We start from the raw sequence: 19083 nt of genomic DNA on the forward strand, positions 1-19083 counted from the left end.
TTTTTTGAGTCACTGGACAAAATCTTTAGCATTTGGAATAGAATCATCTTTAAAGATAGGATCAGTACTTACATTTATTCTCAGCACACCATGAATTTCTACCCAAGTGACTGATCAGTTACGTAACCTAACTGGCCCCTTGAATTTATATGTGTGTGTGTGTATATATATATATATATATATATATATATATATATATATATACATGTATATATGCATGCATATGTGTGAGTATATGTGTATACATGTGTGTGTGTGTGTGTGTGTGTGTATACTGTTGTCCTTCCCTTGGTATCCATGGGGGATTGCTTCCAGGAACCCCTCAGATACCAAAATGTGCATATGCTGAAGTCCCTGATATTAAATTGTGTAAATTTGCATATAACCTATGTACATCCTTGCATATGTTTTACATTATCTCTAGATTATTTATAATACCCAGTACAATGTAAATGCTATGTAAATAGTTGTACCATACTTTTTAAGTCATAGTGACAAGAAAAAAAGGCTGTACATGTTCGGTATAGACACAATTTTTTTAAAATATTTTCTATCTGAGATTGGTTGAATCCATGGATGCAGAACCCACAGATAAAAAGGCCTGACTGTATTATACTACATATATATATGTATTACATATATATGTATCACACATGTATGTCACATTTACACAAACACACACACATATATCTCAGAGTTATTACCTTATAGGGTTGTTAGGAAGATTAAATAAGGTTATGTTAATATTACTTTAAAAATGTTAATTGGATTATCTGGTGTTTATTTTTTCTTTTAGTAGTTTTTTTAAGAAATTTAAAACAAAGAAAGTTGATTTGTTTATAAAATAGTGTTGCATTTGAAAGGGCCTCCAAGACACGTCCCCTTCCCAATTACTGTCAGAAACCTGGAGTGGAGAACTTGGCCAGTTGATATTTGTGTTACTTCTACCCAGTAAGAAACATCCACTTTCATTCTCCCATGAAGCGTCCCCATAAGACTAAATTTGGAACTTATCTGCAAACCTCCAGAACAAGCTTTTCCTTCCAACTCTGGTCTCTACCTGTGACCTCCCCAAAGCACCATCTCCCAGGTTTGTGCACTCCCAAAGAGTCACAGGGATTATTGCTGTCCTTCCTCCCCAAATCACATCTGTTCAAGACCTTTTGCTGTGTTTTTCAAAATGTCTTTGGCGAGCATTTCCTCTGCTTCTTTCCTATCTTACTCCATGGCAGGGTCGCATGTCTAGGCTGCCAAGCCTCCTGGCTGGTCTCCCAGGCACTAATTTCTTCGTGTAATTTATTTAGCCGTAACCATCATGATACTTTTCACTTAAGTGAGTTCATCAGTCACCTCTCTGTGCCAGCCACTCAGCTGATCCAGAATCCACTTCCTGATGGAATTGTGACATGACTTGGGATCTTTCCCCCATTCTTTTTCTCTCTGCTCCCTTACAGCCACTCATTGTCCTAACAGGCAGCTCCACACTTTTTCTCACCTCTAGGTTTCATGCAGGCTTCTTTTTCCTGAGAGAATTTTGAAAGTTTTCCTAAAATGCTAACTCCTATATCACAGCATCTGTGCCCCTGCCTTCAAGTGGTACAGAATACCTTCTCTGGACTGGAGGTAGATCAGGCCCTTTCAAATGCAACACTATTTTATAAACAAATCAACTTTCTTTGTTTTAAATTTCTTAAAAAAACTACTAAAAGAAAAAATAAACACCAGATAATCCAATTAACATTTTTAAAGTAATATTAACATAACCTTATTTAATCTTCCTAACAACCCTATAAGGTAATAACTCTGAGATATATGTGTGTGTGTTTGTGTAAATGTGACATACATGTGTGATACATATATATGTAATACATATATATATGTAGTATAATACAGTCAGGCCTTTTTATCTGTGGGTTCTGCATCCATGGATTCAACCAATCTCAGATAGAAAATATTTTTAAAAAATTGTGTCTATACCGAACATGTACAGCCTTTTTTTCTTGTCACTATGACTTAAAAAGTATGGTACAACATCGCTTCTCGGCCTTTTGGCTAAGATCAAGTGTAAAAAGTATGGTACAACTATTTACATAGCATTTACATTGTACTGGGTATTATAAATAATCTAGAGATAATGTAAAACATATGCAAGGATGTACATAGGTTATATGCAAATTTACACAATTTAATATCAGGGACTTCAGCATATGCACATTTTGGTATCTGAGGGGTTCCTGGAAGCAATCCCCCATGGATACCAAGGGAAGGACAACAGTATACACACACACACACACACACACATGTATACACATATACTCACACATATGCATGCATATATACATGTATATATATATATATATATATATATATATATATATATATATATACACACACACACATATAAATTCAAGGGGCCAGTTAGGTTACGTAACTGATCAGTCACTTGGGTAGAAATTCATGGTGTGCTGAGAATAAATGTAAGTACTGATCCTATCTTTAAAGATGATTCTATTCCAAATGCTAAAGATTTTGTCCAGTGACTCAAAAAAAAAATTCCTGACCTAATTGTCTTTCTCTTAGAATCTTTGTCTCCTTCTGGCATCCAGCCTTCAGAAAGGGAGAGGTATGTGTATGTGAAAGGGAATAGCACTCTGAAAATCAGAGCCCAGTTCTAACACCTCACTTGGCTAAGACACCCACCAAGCAGAACACAGACACCTCCATGTGGCATCTCGCTGAAGGTAACATTTTCTGTTGTTTCCTCTCGTCATTTTCCGGGAGAGTCGTGTTCTTTTTTTTTGAGACAGAGTCTCGCTCTGTCGCCCAGGCTGGAGTGCAGTGGCACGATCTCAGCTCACTGCAACCTCCACCTCCCGGGTTCAAGCAATTCTCCTGCCTCAGCCTCCTGAGTAGCTGGGACTACTACTATTTTAGTAGAGACGGGGTTTCACCATGTTGGTCAGACTGGTCTTGATCTCCTGTCCTCGTGATCTGCTCACCTCAGCCTCCCCAAGTGCTGGGATTACAGGTGTGAGCCACCATGCCGAGTCATGTTCTTTTTTTTTTTTTCCTTTTTTGTTTTTTTTTTTTTGAGACGGAGTCTCTCTCTGTCGCCCAGGCTGGAGTGCAGTGGCGCCATCTTGGCTCACTGCAGGCTCCGCACCCCGCCCCCCGGGTTCACGCCATTCTCCTGCCTCAGCCTCCCCCATAGCTGGGACTACAGGCACCCGCCACCACGCCTGGCTAATTTTTTGTATTTTTAGTAGAGATGGGGTTTCACCGTGTTAGCCGGGATGGTCTTGATCTCCTGACCTCGTGATCCATCCGCCTTGGCCTCCCAAAGTGCTGGGATTACAAGCCTGAGCCACCGTGCCCTGCCCCAGTCGTGTTCTTAATTGCAACTTACATTCTGGATATCTGGGGCCTAGTGCCTAGGTTTTTCTATGATCATTTCTTACTTCAGCGATTTTGTAAAAGTACCAAGGCCAATCCATCTTCTGCAGATGATGGGTTGATTCATTAACACTTCCCAAATGACTCTAGAGGCCCAAGAACACAGAGGACCATGTATAATGAATGGAAAACGTCTTTTCATGTTGATTTAACATCGTCATGATTGTTTTCAAAGAAAGCACACCTGGAAAAATTTTGGAATGTCAAATCCTTAGATGTAGAAATGGTTTCCTCCCCAAGGGCTACCCCCTCACACTGTCATCACGGGTCACAGACAGCCTGGCTCAGAAGTGCAGGAAGACATTCCTTTTACAGTTGTAGTCACCCACTGCTCCTGAGGAAGCCAGCAGCCTGAGCCCTAGAAGAATTTGGCAGAAGCCTGGAGCTGGAACTCACTGGCCAGTAGTTTGATTTTAAAAAGCCAGAGTCTTTCAAAATACCAAATGAACACATCTCTGGCTTTGTTCCTGTCATAGGGTGCAGAAAAGTTGGAAGGGTTGTTGGGATGGGGTAGAGGTAATGATACCTGTTTTAGAGCACAAAACATACAGACTATGCCATAGGCCACTTTGGGGAAGGAGGGAGAAAGGGAGTGTGGGATCCCACAGGGCTAAGATAACAAAGGCTGAAATGGAAAAGAAAAGAAAGGGAAGAGAAAGAGAGAGAGGGAAAACCAACAGTGGTATGATCTTCCAATTAGTATTTTAAGAGCTTAACAAAATATGGTCAAATTCTCGTTTCAAGCGCTGGACAACAGTTGAGTCTGGCCACTGCACCGTGAAAGGCTCGAACAGATGCCTCCAGTCTGATCTTAGGGTAAGCCTGCCCTCTTTGGCAGCCTACTGTCTCTAATAGACTCACTAGATCAAGTCACACATGCCTGAAAAAATGATTCTATCCTAATGTGATAGAGTAAAAATAATTATCCTTCTAGATAGTTGGTACAGCCACTTAGCCAGCAGACCCTTTCCAATAGGAATTGAGAAAGGTGCTATAATGTGAACGTGCAAGTGCTTCATCTGTTTGCTCACTGGTTGAGAAAGAAACTGGGCTCGATGCCAGGCTACAGAGATGAGGAGAACTCAAGTGAGCTCTCCTCTACTGGGAGTGGCAAACAGGAGGTAAAATAATTACAGTGCTTTGGGACAAATGTTGCGAATGGAAATGTATCAAGGGGAACAGGAACCCAGGAAAAGCAGTCCCTGATGATCTGGGGAGTGGATGGAAGGCCTAACAGGGCAGGAGTTCATAGGACTTGAGACTTCATTGGGAGTCTCCCAGATAAACAAAGGGGGATGACAGGCAGGGCGTTGATGACGTGAGAGGGAACAGAAGGAGATCAGGTGAGGAAGGCACGGAAGGCCTGGTGAGTCACGAGCAGAGGATTGGCTTTTAGTTCCAAGGCCAAAGGAGCCCATGAAGAGTTCTATGGAGGGAAATGACAGGATCCAATTTGTGCTTTTGAAGGACTGCTATGCTGAGAGTGGGAGCACCAGGTCCTGGGAACATCCAACCTGCGGTCCTGCCCTGACACCTGCACAGGGTCCACTCAGGATGGGATTTGAGGGTCGGTGCTTCAGAATTTGCAGCTCTTCACCTACCCCTAACCCTCCAAAGGGCTGAGTCTTGTATTTTCCAGATCATTGCTTTAGAGGTGTGTGGGAAAATTGGAGTGGGAAACAGAGGAGGAGGATTTGAGCCTCATGGTTAGATTGCTTCACAAGATAAAGTCCTGAGTGAAAGAAGATTTTTTTTTCTTTTTTTTTTTTTTTTGTTTAAAGGCAAAAAGAAAGGCTTCTGGATGGCGGGCAGAGAAGTAGGCCGTTTGGTGGTGTGGGAGGGCAGCTGAGGAGAGAGCCTCAGAAAAAATCCTAGGAATGTGAGGAGCAGTGATGGCAATGGGGAAGGAAGGGGGGTTCTTACGTGTGGTTATGATCCAGTTACTGTCATTTGGTAGAGAATGGAGTTTCCTAGTAATTACTTTTGGAAATCACACTGCACTATATGACCCTGATGTGATTGGAGATTGAATTATGTGGACTACAATGTTTTAGAAAGTTGCAACACATATCATTTGAGTAGACCTACAAAAAAGATTGCCGACCAAGAGTTTACATACCGGCTTGTTTTTGCCTCAGTGCCTCTTCACCAGCTGGTTCACGTTCGTGAAGACTCTGAAAAGAACATTTGAGAAAGTTGTCAATTAATGTTAGAGAAGTCTTTTCACTGTGGCTCCCCACTTATATACCCCTAAATGTTGGAGCTGAGCTTAAGGCCACAGACTTTGGGTTAGCATCATGTGTCCCGTGGATGCTGGCACACAGCAATGAAATGGTTTGGAAGATGAAGTGGAGTTGTTACTGTAGTACGACCTAGGAATTCATTTTTTTTTAGACTAGTCTCTAGATCAGGAACAGAAGAAATCATCATATCTGACTTTTTCAGAGTTCCTGCAGTTTGAATCCTGTTGAGAAATATAAATTATTATAATGTTCTAAAATTGTACTCTCTGCCTGACTTGAATTGAGTCATCCCAGTGACCTTTGTGACAAGTCTCACGACCTCCTTCTCAACACTCAGCCTGCCCCAACCCCAATCTTCCTGCTGTATACGGGCTCTTTAACCACTGTGCATGCTTAGAAATTATTTTTTCTGCATCTGATCCTTTTTCTCCTGGATGGTTCTATTGCTGGTTTCTGTAGTAGGAACTAACAGAGCCTGCTCTAGAGTCAGACGGCCTGGGTACAAGACTGTGCCACTTACTCTGTGGCTTTGTGACCTTGGGGAAGTTACTTATCCTTGCTGAGCTTCAGGGTTTTTTTCCTGTACAATGGGAATAATAATAGTATCAACTTCATAGGTTTGTTATGAGAACTAAGCAAACTACAGTATGGCATATAGTAAGTTCTTAATACATTTTAGCTATTATTATACAGTGTGGTGACTAAAAGTAAGGACTGTGCAGACATTGAGTTCAAATCCTAGCTCCATCATAAAATGTCTGTACGACCTTGGGCAAATCACTTAACCTTTCTGTGTCTCAGTTCTTACCTATAGAATGGGGATGAATATAGCTTATCTCAGAACGTTGTTGTGAGGACCAAATGATTAATAAATGTAAGGCACTGAAAATAATTTTGGCTACATGGTAAATGCTATTCAGGGAGGGGGCATCAAGATGTTCTGGGGGCACCATGCTGCACCTGCCACCTGGTGCATTTCTGTGAAGTTTATCTCCTTCATCCTGTAGCTTTTTTGTTAAAGAACAGGCATTGATCAATTTCACTCATGGGATCACCACCAGCTCCGCAGCTGGTAACAGAGCCTACTCCGTACCTTGACCCGACTCGGATTTCCTAGCTGGTCCCTGCCTGCCTACAGGTTTTCCTGTGATGTGTTACATTTTTAGGAAAAGATCAGATGTCAGCAATTTACCACTCCATGTAAGGTTTACCTGTTCCCCTTGCTGATACCCTTAGGAGGTACTGGTTGAGGAATGTATTAAAGTCAGTAGGAAATGCGGAGGGACTGTGTACTAGATTGTTAATAAATGTTCTTGAAGAAATAAAGACGAATGATGGATGATGATAGGAATTTCAAAAGCCCAGTTGCTGCTTTATTTGCAGTGAAGTTATTTTAGATGTACTTGAATATGCAGGAACTGAAGGTGCAAAGTAAATGTATAGGACTGGTTCTGGCCCAGCTTCCCCTGGAGAATGCTTTGGCTTTCTGCCCAGGCAAAAGGAAGGTTCTTCGTGCTTTCCTGCCTCCATCCTTTCTGGGGCCTGGTGGGGAGGAGGGAGTGGCCCCTGGGAGCTTTCTCTGTCCACGCTTCAAGGCAGCAGTTAGGGGACTCAGACAACACAGGAGAACTTGACCGCCAATGGTCATCTTTGGGCAGTTCTCCCAGGTCGAGTTTTCATTCTCTCTGCTTTCCAGTAGGACTAAAGCATGGAGGTCTTGCCTCTTGTCTTGTCAGTTACATGTTAAAATCAAGGTATATTTCAATTATATAATGTAGCATATTTCAACTCTTTGTGAAAATAAGCATCAGTGGTCTCCCCTGCCCCCAGTGTGATTCAGTAGGTCTGGGGTCAGGCGCAGAAAACTGCCGTTTCAATCAGCGCATCTGTTGACATGAGGCCATCTTTTGGAAACGCTACTTGCTGAAGATTTCCTGAATCTTTATGGTGATCATCTGGAACTTTCAGGGCACATCTTTGCAGGTGCCACTTCCACAGCTCTGTCACCTACAGCCTCTTTATTGTCCAATGGGAACAGCCTACTTCCTATTTTAAGCTCTGCAATCATTGGAGATAATGGAGGAAAAAGCACACTGATGGCAGTGAAGCCTCTGAGGAGTTGGGGTGGAGATGGGTAAATGCCCTTGACCATCCCCAGATTCAAACAGGTACAAAGATCTGGCTGCCAAGTCACGGGACCTGGATTTGAATAGAGCAAATGGTCACACCAAGAAGTGAATCCCACAGTTTCAGATTTTTGGGAGATGTCATTCACTCCCTCGAATCATCTGTTTCTTACATTATGAAAAATAATAAGGGCTGAGGTATGTCAGGTGCTCGGTGCAGTCTCTGGTAGTGGTGTGTGCCATGTATCCTGCTGGCCTGGGGCTCACTGGGGACCAGCCTTACCGTCGTGAGTCCTCATGTCATCCCAGTTTGAGGAACTGTGGGACTCCAGCACTTGCCTTTCCTCTTACACTTTGGGTGCTGGGTAGAACTCACAAGGGAGCATAGGGTTCCCAGTGCTCGGCAGTGCATTTACTTCAAACAAGAAAACAGAGCTTCCAGTTGGACCTCCCCCTGCCTGCTCTGTCTGTGTAGAGGTCCCCAGGGGACTGTCTGAGCCTCAGTGGTCAGCGCTGTCCAGAGGGAATTTCCTGAAGGCCAAGCTTCAGCCGGAAAAGACAAGGTCACCAATTCCAGGAAGTGCCCCACCTGTCAGACATGATGACTTCACAAATAATTATAGTGGTGGTGGGGCAGGGTGGCCTGGATTGGAGGTGGGTAGTCAGTCAGGAATAAGAGGTGGCTTTTTATTCATGAAGAAGAAAATTCCCAGGGAACAGGATGGCAAACAAAGAGGTAAGCAAAGGCTCCTGCTTTCCCAAATCTTACCCCTACTCACCTGAGCCTTGCCAAACACGCCTCTTTTTCTTGACCTGAAACCTCCGATTTAACATCTCTGCTTCTGTGTTCGAAAACTGTCTGAGCAAGAATCCTCTAGCAATGTCTCCTCACATAAGCATATTCAGAGGGGTTTATTTGTATCAAAAGTAATTGCAAAAGCTGCAATTACTTTTGCTTCTGCAATTACTTTTGCACCAACCTAATACTAGACTATTAAAAATAACTACAAATTCATAAGCACTTGGGCTCTGTGCTAGTCACTGTGCTGTGGGTTGCATGTAGAACATTGAAGCCTCACAAGAAACAGATGAAGAGATATGATTTATTCTCATGTAGAGGAAACAGACTCAGGGAAACGAAGAAAGTTGACAAAGTTTCTAAAGCTAATGAGAGTCAGAGCTGGGCTTCCACTCAGACCTGATATCAAAGTTGAGCATGTACAGCCTGTAACTCTAAGATGGTCACTGGAGCAGGATCCAGGGCAGCATGTCTGAAAGCCAACATCCTGGGCCCCACCCAGGCATCCTGAGCTAAAATCTGCATTTGAAGAAGGTCTCTAGACAGATCCATGCTCACATGAAAGCTTGAGAAGCACTGGGCTACATCATCACCCTTTAAAAGTCCTTCACCCCACAGGTGTATATTCCTATTCATAGGTACGTTATTCACAATAGCTAAGAGGTGGAAGCAAATCATGTCCATGGATGGATGAACGAACAAACAAAATATAGTACATATGTACAATAGGTCATTATTCAGCCTTAAAAAGGGGGGAAGGGCTGACAGAGGCTACAACACAGATAAACCTTGACGACAATATGCTAACTGAAATAAGCCAGCCACAAAAAGACAAATACTATATGATTCCACCTACATGAGGTATCTAGAATCACCAAATTAATACACAGAAATTAGAATAGTAGTAACCAGCAGCTGTCAGTAGAGAAGGAAATGAGGAGTTATTGTCAAATGGGTATAGAGTTTGAGTTTTGCAAAAAGAAAAAATTATGAAAATTAGTTGTACAGGGGGTGGAGCCAAGATGGCGGAATAGGAACAGCTCCGGTCTCCAGCTCCCAGCCCCAGCGACACAGAAGACGGGTGATTTCTGCATTTCTGCTTGAGGTACCGGTTTCATCTCACTAGGGAGTGCCTAACAGTGGGTTCAGGACAGTCGGTGAAGCGCACTGTGCGCGAGCCGAAGCAGGGCGAGGCATTGCCTCACTCGGGAAGCGCAAGGGGTCAGGGAGTTCCCTTTCCTAGTCAAAGAAAGGGAAAACAGACGGCACCTGGAATATCGGGTCAGTCCCGTCCTAATACTGCGCTTTTCCAACGGGCCTGGAAAACGGCACACTAGGAGATTGTGTCCCGCACCTGGCTCGGAGGGTCCTATGCCCACAGAGTCTTGCTGATTGCTAGCACAGCAGTCTGAGATCACGCTGCAAGGCGGCAACGAGGCTGGGGGAGGGGCGCCCGCCATTGCCCAGGCTTGCTGAGGTAAACAAAGCAGCCAGGAAGCTCGAACTGGGTGGAGCCCACCACAGCTCAAGGAGGCCCGCCTGCCTCTGTAGGCTCCACCTCTGGGGGCAGGGCACAGACAACCAAAAACTCAGCGAGAACCTCCACAGCCTTAAATGTCCCTGTCTGACTGACAGCTTTGAAGAGAGTAGTGGTTCTCCCAGCACGCAGCTGGAGATCTGAGAACGGACAGACTGCCTCCTAAAGTGGGTCCCTCACCCCTGAGCAGCCTAACTGGGAGGCACCCCCCCAGTGGGACAGACTGACACCTCATTCAACCGGGTACTCCTCTGAGACAAAACTTTCAGAGGAACTATCAGACAGCTGGATTTGTGGTCTCACGAAAATCCGCTGTTCTGCAGCCACCGGTGCTGACACCCAGCCAAACAGGGTCTGGAGTGGACCTCTAGTAAACTCCAACAGACCTGCAGCTGAGGGTCTTGTCTGGTAGAAGGAAAATTAACAAACAGAAAGGACATCCACACCAAAAACCCATCTGTACATCACCATCATCGAAGACAAAAAGTAGACAAAACCACAAAGATGGGGAAAAAACAGACCAAAAAAACTGGAAACTCTAAAAAACAGAGCACCTCTCCTCCTCCAAAGGAACGCAGTTCCTCACCAGCAACGGAACAAAGCTGGATGGAGGATGACTTTGATGAGTTGAGAGAAGAAGGCTTCAGACGATCAAACTACTCTGAGCTACGAGAGGAAATTCAAAACAATAGCAAAGAAGTTAAAAACTTTGAAAAAAAATTAGAAGAATGGATAACTAGAATAACCAATGGAGAGAAGGGCTTCAAGGAGATGATGGAGCTGAAAGCCAAGTTTCGAGAACTACGCGAAGAATGCAGAAGCCTCAGTAGCAGATGCGATCAACTGGAAGAAAGGGTATCGCTGATAGAAGATGAAATGAATGAAATGAAGAGAGAAGGGAAGTTTAGAGAAAAAAGAATAAAAAGAAATGAACAAAGCCTCCAAGAAATTTGGGACTATGTGAAAAGACCAAACCTACGTCTGATTGGTGTACCTGAAAATGATGGGGAGAATGGAACCAAGTTGGAAAACACTCTGCAAGATATTATCCAGGAGAACTTCCCCAATCTAGCAAGGCAGGCCAGCATTCAGATTCAGGAAATACAGAGAACGCCACAAAGATACTCCTCGAGAAGGGCAACTCCAAGACACATAATTGTCAGATTCACCAAAGTGGAAATGAAGGAAAAAATGTTAAGGGCAGCCAGAGAGAAAGGTCGGGTTACCCACAAAGGGAAGCCCATCAGACTAACAGCTGATCTCTCAGCAGAAACTCTACAAGCCAGAAGAGAGTGGGGGCCGATATTCAACATTCTTAAAGAAAAGAATTTTCAACCCAGAATTTCCTATCCTGCCAAACTAAGCTTCATAAGTGAAGGAGAAATAAAATGCTTTACAGACAAGCAAACGCTGAGTGATTTTGTCACCACCAGGCCTGCCCTAAAAGAGCTCCTGAAGGAAGCACTAAACATGGAAAGGAACAACCGGTACCAGCCCCTGCAAAAACATGCCAAATTGTAAAGACCATCGAGGCTAGGAAGAAACTATAGCAACTAACGAGCAAAATAACCAACTAACATCATAATGACAGGATCAGATTCACACATAACAATATTCACGTTAAATGTAAATGGGCTAAATGCTCCAATCAAAAGACACAGACTGGCAAACTGGATAAGGAGTCAGGACCCATCAGTGTGCTGTATTCAGGAAACCCATCTCACGTGCAGAGACACACATAGACTCAAAATAAAGGGATGGAGGAAGATCTATCAAGCAAATGGAAAACAAAAAAAGGCAGGGGTTGCAATCCTAGTCTCTGATAAAATAGACTTTAAACCAACAAAGATCAAAAGAGACAAAGAAGGCCATTACATAATGGTAAAGGGATCAATTCAACAAGAAGAGCTAACTATCCTAAATATATATGCACCCAACACAGGAGCACCCAGATTCATAAAGCAAGTCCTCAGTGACCTACAAAGGGACTTAAACTCCCACACAATAATAATGGGAGATTTTAACACCCCACTGTCAGCATTAGACAGATCAACGAGACAGAAAGTTAACAAGGATATCCAGGAATTGAACTCAGCTCTACATAAAGTGGACCTAATAGACATCTACAGAACTCTCCACCCCAAATCAACAGAATATACATTTTTTTCAGCACCACACCACACCTATTCCAAAATTGACCACATAGTTGGAAGTAAAGCTCTTCTCAGCAAATGTAAAAGAACAGAGATTATAACAAACTGTCTCTCAGACCACAGTGCAATCAAACTAGAACTCAGGATTAAGAAACTCAGTCAAAACCGCTCAACTACATGGAAACTGAACAACCTGCTCCTGAATGACTATTGGGTACATAATGAAATGAAGGCAGAAATAAAGATGTTCTTTGAAACCAACGACAACAAAGACACAACATACCAGAATCTCTGGGACACGTTCAAAGCAGTGTGTAGAGGGAAATTTATAGCACTAAATGCCCACAAGAGAAAGCAGGAAAGATCCAAAATTGACACCCTAACATCACAATTAAAAGAACTAGAAAAGCAAGAGCAAACACATTCAAAAGCTAGCAGAAGGCTAGAAATAACTAAAATCAGAGCAGAACTGAAGGAAATAGAGACACAAAAAACCCTTCAAAAAATTAATGAATCTAGGAGCTGGTTTTTTGAAAAGATCAACAAAATTGATGGACCGCTAGCAAGACTAATAAAGAAGAAAAGAGAGAAGAATCAAATAGATGCAATAAAAAACGAAAAAGGGGATATCACCACCGATCCCACAGAAATACAATCTACCATCAGAGAATACTACAAACACCTCTATGCAAATAAACTAGAAAATCTGGAAGAAATGGATAAATTCCTCGACAAATACACCCTCCCAAGACTAAACCAGGAAGAAGTTGAATCTCTGAATAGACCAATAACAGGTTCTGAAATTGTGGCAATAATCAATAGCTTACCAACCAAAAAGAGTCCAGGACCTGATGGATTCACAGCTGAATTCTACCAGAGGTACAAGGAGGAACTGGTACCATTCCTTCTGAAACTATTCCAATCGATAGAAAAAGAGGGAATCCTCCCTAACACATTTTACGAAGCCAGCATCGTCCTGATACCAAAACCTGGCAGAGACATAACCAAAAAAGAGAATTTCAGACCAATATCCTTGATGAACATTGATGCAAAAATCCTCAATAAAATACTGGCAAACCGAATCCAGCAGCACATCAAAAAGCTTATCCACCATGATCAAGTGGGCTTCATCCCTGGGATGCAAGGCTGGTTCAACATACGCAAATCAATAAATGTAATCCAGCATATAAACAGAACCAAAGACAAAAACCACATGATTATCTCAATAGATGCAGAAAAGGCCTTTGACAAAATTCAACAACCCTTCATGCTAAAAACTCTCAATAAATTAGGTATTGATGGGACGTATCTCAAAATAATAAGAGCTATCTACAACAAACCCACAGCCAATATCATACTGAATGGGCAAAAACTGGAAGCATTCCCTCTGAAAACTGGCACAAGACAGGGATGCCCTCTCTCACCGCTACTATTCAACATAGTGCTGGAAGTTCTGGCCAGAGCAATCAGGCAGGAGAAGGAAATAAAGGGTATTCAATTAGGAAAAGAGGAAGTCAAATTGTCCCTGTTTGCAGATGACATGACTGTATATCTAGAAAACCCCATTGTCTCAGCCCAAAATCTCCTTAAGCTGATTAGCAACTTCAGCAAAGTCTCAGGATACAAAATTAATGTACAAAAATCACAAGCATTCTTGTACACCAATAACAGACAAACAGAGAGCCAAATCATGAGTGAACTCCCATTCACAATTGCTTCAAAGAGAATAAAATACCTAGGAATCCAACTTACCAGGGATGTGAAGGACCTCTTCAAGGAGAACTACAAACCACTGCTCAATGAAATAAAAGAGGATACAAACAAATGGAAGAACATTCCATGCTCATGGGTTGGAAGAATCAATATCGTGAAAATGGCCATACTGCCCAAGGTAATTTATAGATTCAATGCCATCCCCATCAAGCTACCAGTGACTTTCTTCACAAAATTGGAAAAAACTACTTTAAAGTTCATATGGAACCAAAAAAGAGCCCGCATCGCCAAGTCAATCCTAAGCCAAAAGAACAAAGCTGGAGGCATCACGCTACCTGACTTTAAACTATACTACAATGCTACAGTAACCAAAACAGCATGGTACTGGTACCACAACAGAGACATAGATCAATGGAACAGAACAGAGCCCTCAGAAATGATGCCGCATAGCTACAACTATCTGATCTTTGACAAACCTGACAAAAACAAGAAATGGGGAAAGGATTCCCTATTTAATAAATGGTGCTGGGAAAACTGGCTAGCCATATGTAGAAAGCTGCAACTGGATCCCTTCCTTACACCTTATACAAAAATTAATTCAAGATGGATTAAAGACTTATATGTTAGACCTAAAACCATTAAAATCCTACAAGAAAACCTAGGCAATACCACTCAGGACATAGGCGTGGGCAAGGACTTCATGTCTAAAACACCAAAAGCAATGGCAACAAAAGCCAAAATCGACAAATGGGATCTCATTAAACTAAAGAGCTTCTGCACAGCAAAAGAAACTATCATCAGAGTGAACAGGCAACCTACACAATGGGAGAAAATTTTTGCAACCTACTCATCTGACAAAGGGCTAATATCCAGAATCTACAATGAACTCAAACAAATTTACAAGAAAAAAACAAACAACCCCATCAAAAAGTGGGCAGAGGACATGAACAGACACTTCTCAAAAGAAGACATTTATGCAGCCAAAAAACACATGAAGAAATGCTCCTCATCACTGGCCATCAGAGAAATGCAAATCAAAACCACAGTGAGATACCATCTCACACCAGTTAGAATGGCCATCATTAAAAAATCAGGAAACAACAGGTGCTGGAGAGGATGTGGAGAAATAGGAACACTTTTACACTGTTGGTGGGACTGTAAACTAGTTCAACCATTGTGGAAGTCAGTGTGGCGATTCCTCAGGGATCTCGAACTAGAAATACCATTTGACCCAGCCATCCCATTACTGGGTATATACCCAAAGGACTATAAATCATGCTGCTATAAAGACACATGCACACGTATGTTTATTGCGGCACTATTCACAATAGCAAAGAGTTGGAACCAACCCAAATGTCCAACAACGATAGACTGGATTAAGAAAATGTGGCACATATACACCATGGAATACTATGCAGCCATAAAAAATGATGAGTTCGTGTCCTTTGTAGGGACATGGATGAAACTGGAAAACATCATTCTCAGTAAACTATCGCAAGGACAAAAAAACAAACACCGCATGTTCTCACTCATAGGTGGGAATTGAACAATGAGAACTCATGGACACAAGAAGGGGAACATCATGCTCCGGGGACTGTTGTGGGGTGGGGGGAGGGGGGAGGGACAGCATTAGGAGATACACCTAATGCTAAATGACGAATTAATGGGTGCAGGAAATCAACATGGCACATGGATACATATGTAACAAACCTGCACATTGTGCACATGTACCCTAAAACCCTAAAGTATAATTAAAAAAAAAAAAAAAAAAAAAAAAAAAAAAAAAAAAGAAAATTAGTTGTACAATAATGTGAATATACTTAATACTACTGAACTGTATGCCTAAAAATGGTTTCAAGTTGTTAAATTTTATGTTAGGTGTATTTTACCGCAATTTCAAAAACCAAGCCCATCACCAGATGTTGCATACATGTGACATTTAAGATGGTAGAAGGTCAGTCATGGGACTGGGTGGCAGCTTAGGGCAGTATAAACTGATCAGGCAGGCTCAAGTGCACTTTTCCAATGGGAGTCCTCAGCCTTTGGGTTGCATGAAGACATTATACCTTGAAAGGGAGATCTACCAAGGAAAAGTGGGGTCCTTTGAGGTGAGTGGTAGGAGCTTCCTAGGAGATGGAGTTCACATTCCACCAAGAGCCCTGGGAGGTCAGCTTATCCCCTGACCAGCCTTCACCACCAGGCAGATGAAGGGGCTTTGCCAGGGCCATCACTAGGAGGGTAGATGTGGCATAGAGAGAAGGCACTGCTGCAGCCAGGAGCACTAAGAAATGCTGGAACAGAGGCAAATCTAACCCCATTGCTGAGATCACCTCAGGCCCTGGCTTTTACCCCACCTGCCTTGGATAGCCAGGGCTCTGCACTGACTATGTGAATTCACAAGAAGCTTAAATGTTTCCCTCCTCTATTTAAATGGGCAGGCTATTGTGTATGAGTGTACAGGCTGTACCCTGCACACTGGGGTTTGGAAAAGGAGACACACCATATATATCCCCCAAGTCATGAGAGAAATAAAGAAAAGATAAAGATAACCTACGTCAAACAATGAAAGAACCGAAAACGGAAAGAGGAAGAAAGTACATGAAGTCATGAAATAAAATCCTGAAGGTAAGATCAAGTATTTTGAAAATGATATCAAATGGGAATAAATTATACAAATTTACTTGCTCAAGTTTTGTTTAAAAGAAAAAAATTCAAACACACATTGTTTACAAGAGAATCATAAAACAAAGTGGTATATAAAGGCTTAAAAAATAAAGGACAAAAATCAGGCAAACACACAAACAAAAGCAGACATGACAATTGGAATAGTAGGCAAATAATTAAATTAAAACATATGAAGTAGGACAAAGAGGGACATTTTATAATGCTAAAAGCATACCAATGAATCTCTAACATCAGTGACTGACAAAAAAGTAGAACTGAAGTATGTAAAACAAAAAAGTGGAAAATACTACTACAGTAAGACAAACAGTAACAGCAAACAGTTACATAACATTTTTTATGTGCCAGACACTGTTCTAGGGCATCTTATAGATACCAACTAATTTGATTTTCATAAAAATAAAAGGAAATCAGTACTACTATTAGCATCATTGTACAGATGAAGCAACTGAGGCAGAGAGAATTACATCAGTCTCCAAAGATTCTCAACGTGCCCTGTCTCTGGTGCAGGGAGAAGCCTAAGTAAGAAATAACCTGAAAATTTCCGTAAAGAATTCCCTTTACTTAAGCTAAACTCTCATTGACTTTCCAAAGACAAAACCACCTGAATAATTTGTCAGCAAAGGTCTTACATATTGTCTACGGTCATCATATAAGCTTCAGCTATATCAGTCTGTGATTGTCACACACACACACACACACACACACACACACACACACACACCCACACACACACAGGTTAATAGTCTTTTGGAATGTGTTCTAGCCTGATGTCCCAGTTAAAATGAATCCTTTAAGAACATACATTCTGCTCAATCCTTCAAATCTGCTTTGTTGTTACTGTTGTCCGTTTAACAGAGTGGAAGCCTTAGGCCTAGTGGTTGCAATTTGGTGAAGGAAGGAACCCTGGGAGGTCTCTCCTCAAGCTACATTGATGTTCTCTTGACAGGACCACTTATTTCAGAATATAGCAAGTGGTAGCCCAGCAAATACACTGACCTAGGTTTATATTCACCCCTTCTCCTCATTTGCAACATTTTTTCTTATGTTGCAATTCTGGGAAGAACGTTTTTTCTCCCCCTGAAGTTTTTTCTCCCTAAACTTTTTGAAGAACTATTGTCAGTCAGGAAATCAGAAAAATGTGACAAGAAAAATTATAGCAGATATGGATACACTCAAAGGATGAATAGTAGACTCAAAATTCCAGTTCAGTTTAGCTTTGGAAGAATAAATCACAATAAACATGAGGCATAAGGTGGTTCTCCTTAGGGATTTCATGTCTTCAAGTTTGAGTTGGTTGAGTTGGTTGGCCTGAAATGGAAATATGATGGTTTAGATACACAGCAATTTATTTCTTAAACAAGGAAAGAACTCGCAAGTCCTGTCTTGAAGGTGATCCTACACAAGACCCTTTTCGATAGAGGCAGAAAAGGAAGGAGGAGCATGAAGGAATCAACTTAGCATTCTCTGCCCAGACCTTTGGGTGAAGAAATGGTCACAGCAGGGGAATGGGGATTGAGAGGCTGAGAATGGTGCCTGTAAATAGGACAAAGGTAGCAGATGTTTGAGTAAGAAATACTTATACATAATTTATGAACAAAAAGACTCAGAGAACACTATTCAGTTTTGCTACATGCGATATACTTTGGTATTTTCAATTCTATCATAGAGTATCTTACCCCATTTTTAATTTAATTCTGGTAGCATCCCATTAAATTGACATCATGACCCATATGAATGGACTATGACCCATTAGTATGAAAACTGCTGGGCTTGGTTATGAAAATATAAGTTGTGTCTTACAGTATTATTTCATATTATAGTGCATAATATAGAATATTAGTATCATTATATATCCCATCTTATTCATTGAGTTCTTTTTTTTATTTTATTTATTTTTTGAGACAGGGTTTCACTCTATTGCCCAGGCTGGTCTTGAATTCCTGGCCTCATGCAATCCTCCTGCCTTGGCCTCCCAAAGTGCCAGGATTACAGACCTAAGTCATCATGCCTGGCCTTATGTGTCGATTTTTTTTAATTCCTTTTATAATGCTGATGATGAAAATAGCTTTTTGGTGATGAGATGAATCATTTTTGCCATTTCTGCATTTAAAAGTAGGGTGTCACATGGAATAATCTCCACCCTAGAAGGTCTGGGGACCAAGACAATCTATTCTGGGCACACTCCTTATAGCTTTTCTATGCCTATGTGCTGTTGTGAAAAGAATGCTAGACTAAGCGACACAAAATAAGAGTTAGGATCCAGGATTACTAGGAACTAACTGTGTCCTGTGTAAGTAATTTGTCTTCTCTGAGTCCAAGTTTTCCCAACTGTAAAATGGGGATAATTGTACCTCCCCTAATTCTCTCACAGAGT

This window comes from Symphalangus syndactylus, chromosome 1, assembly GCF_028878055.3.
Source record: "Symphalangus syndactylus isolate Jambi chromosome 1, NHGRI_mSymSyn1-v2.1_pri, whole genome shotgun sequence".
Classification (NCBI taxonomy): Eukaryota; Metazoa; Chordata; class Mammalia; order Primates; family Hylobatidae; genus Symphalangus; species Symphalangus syndactylus.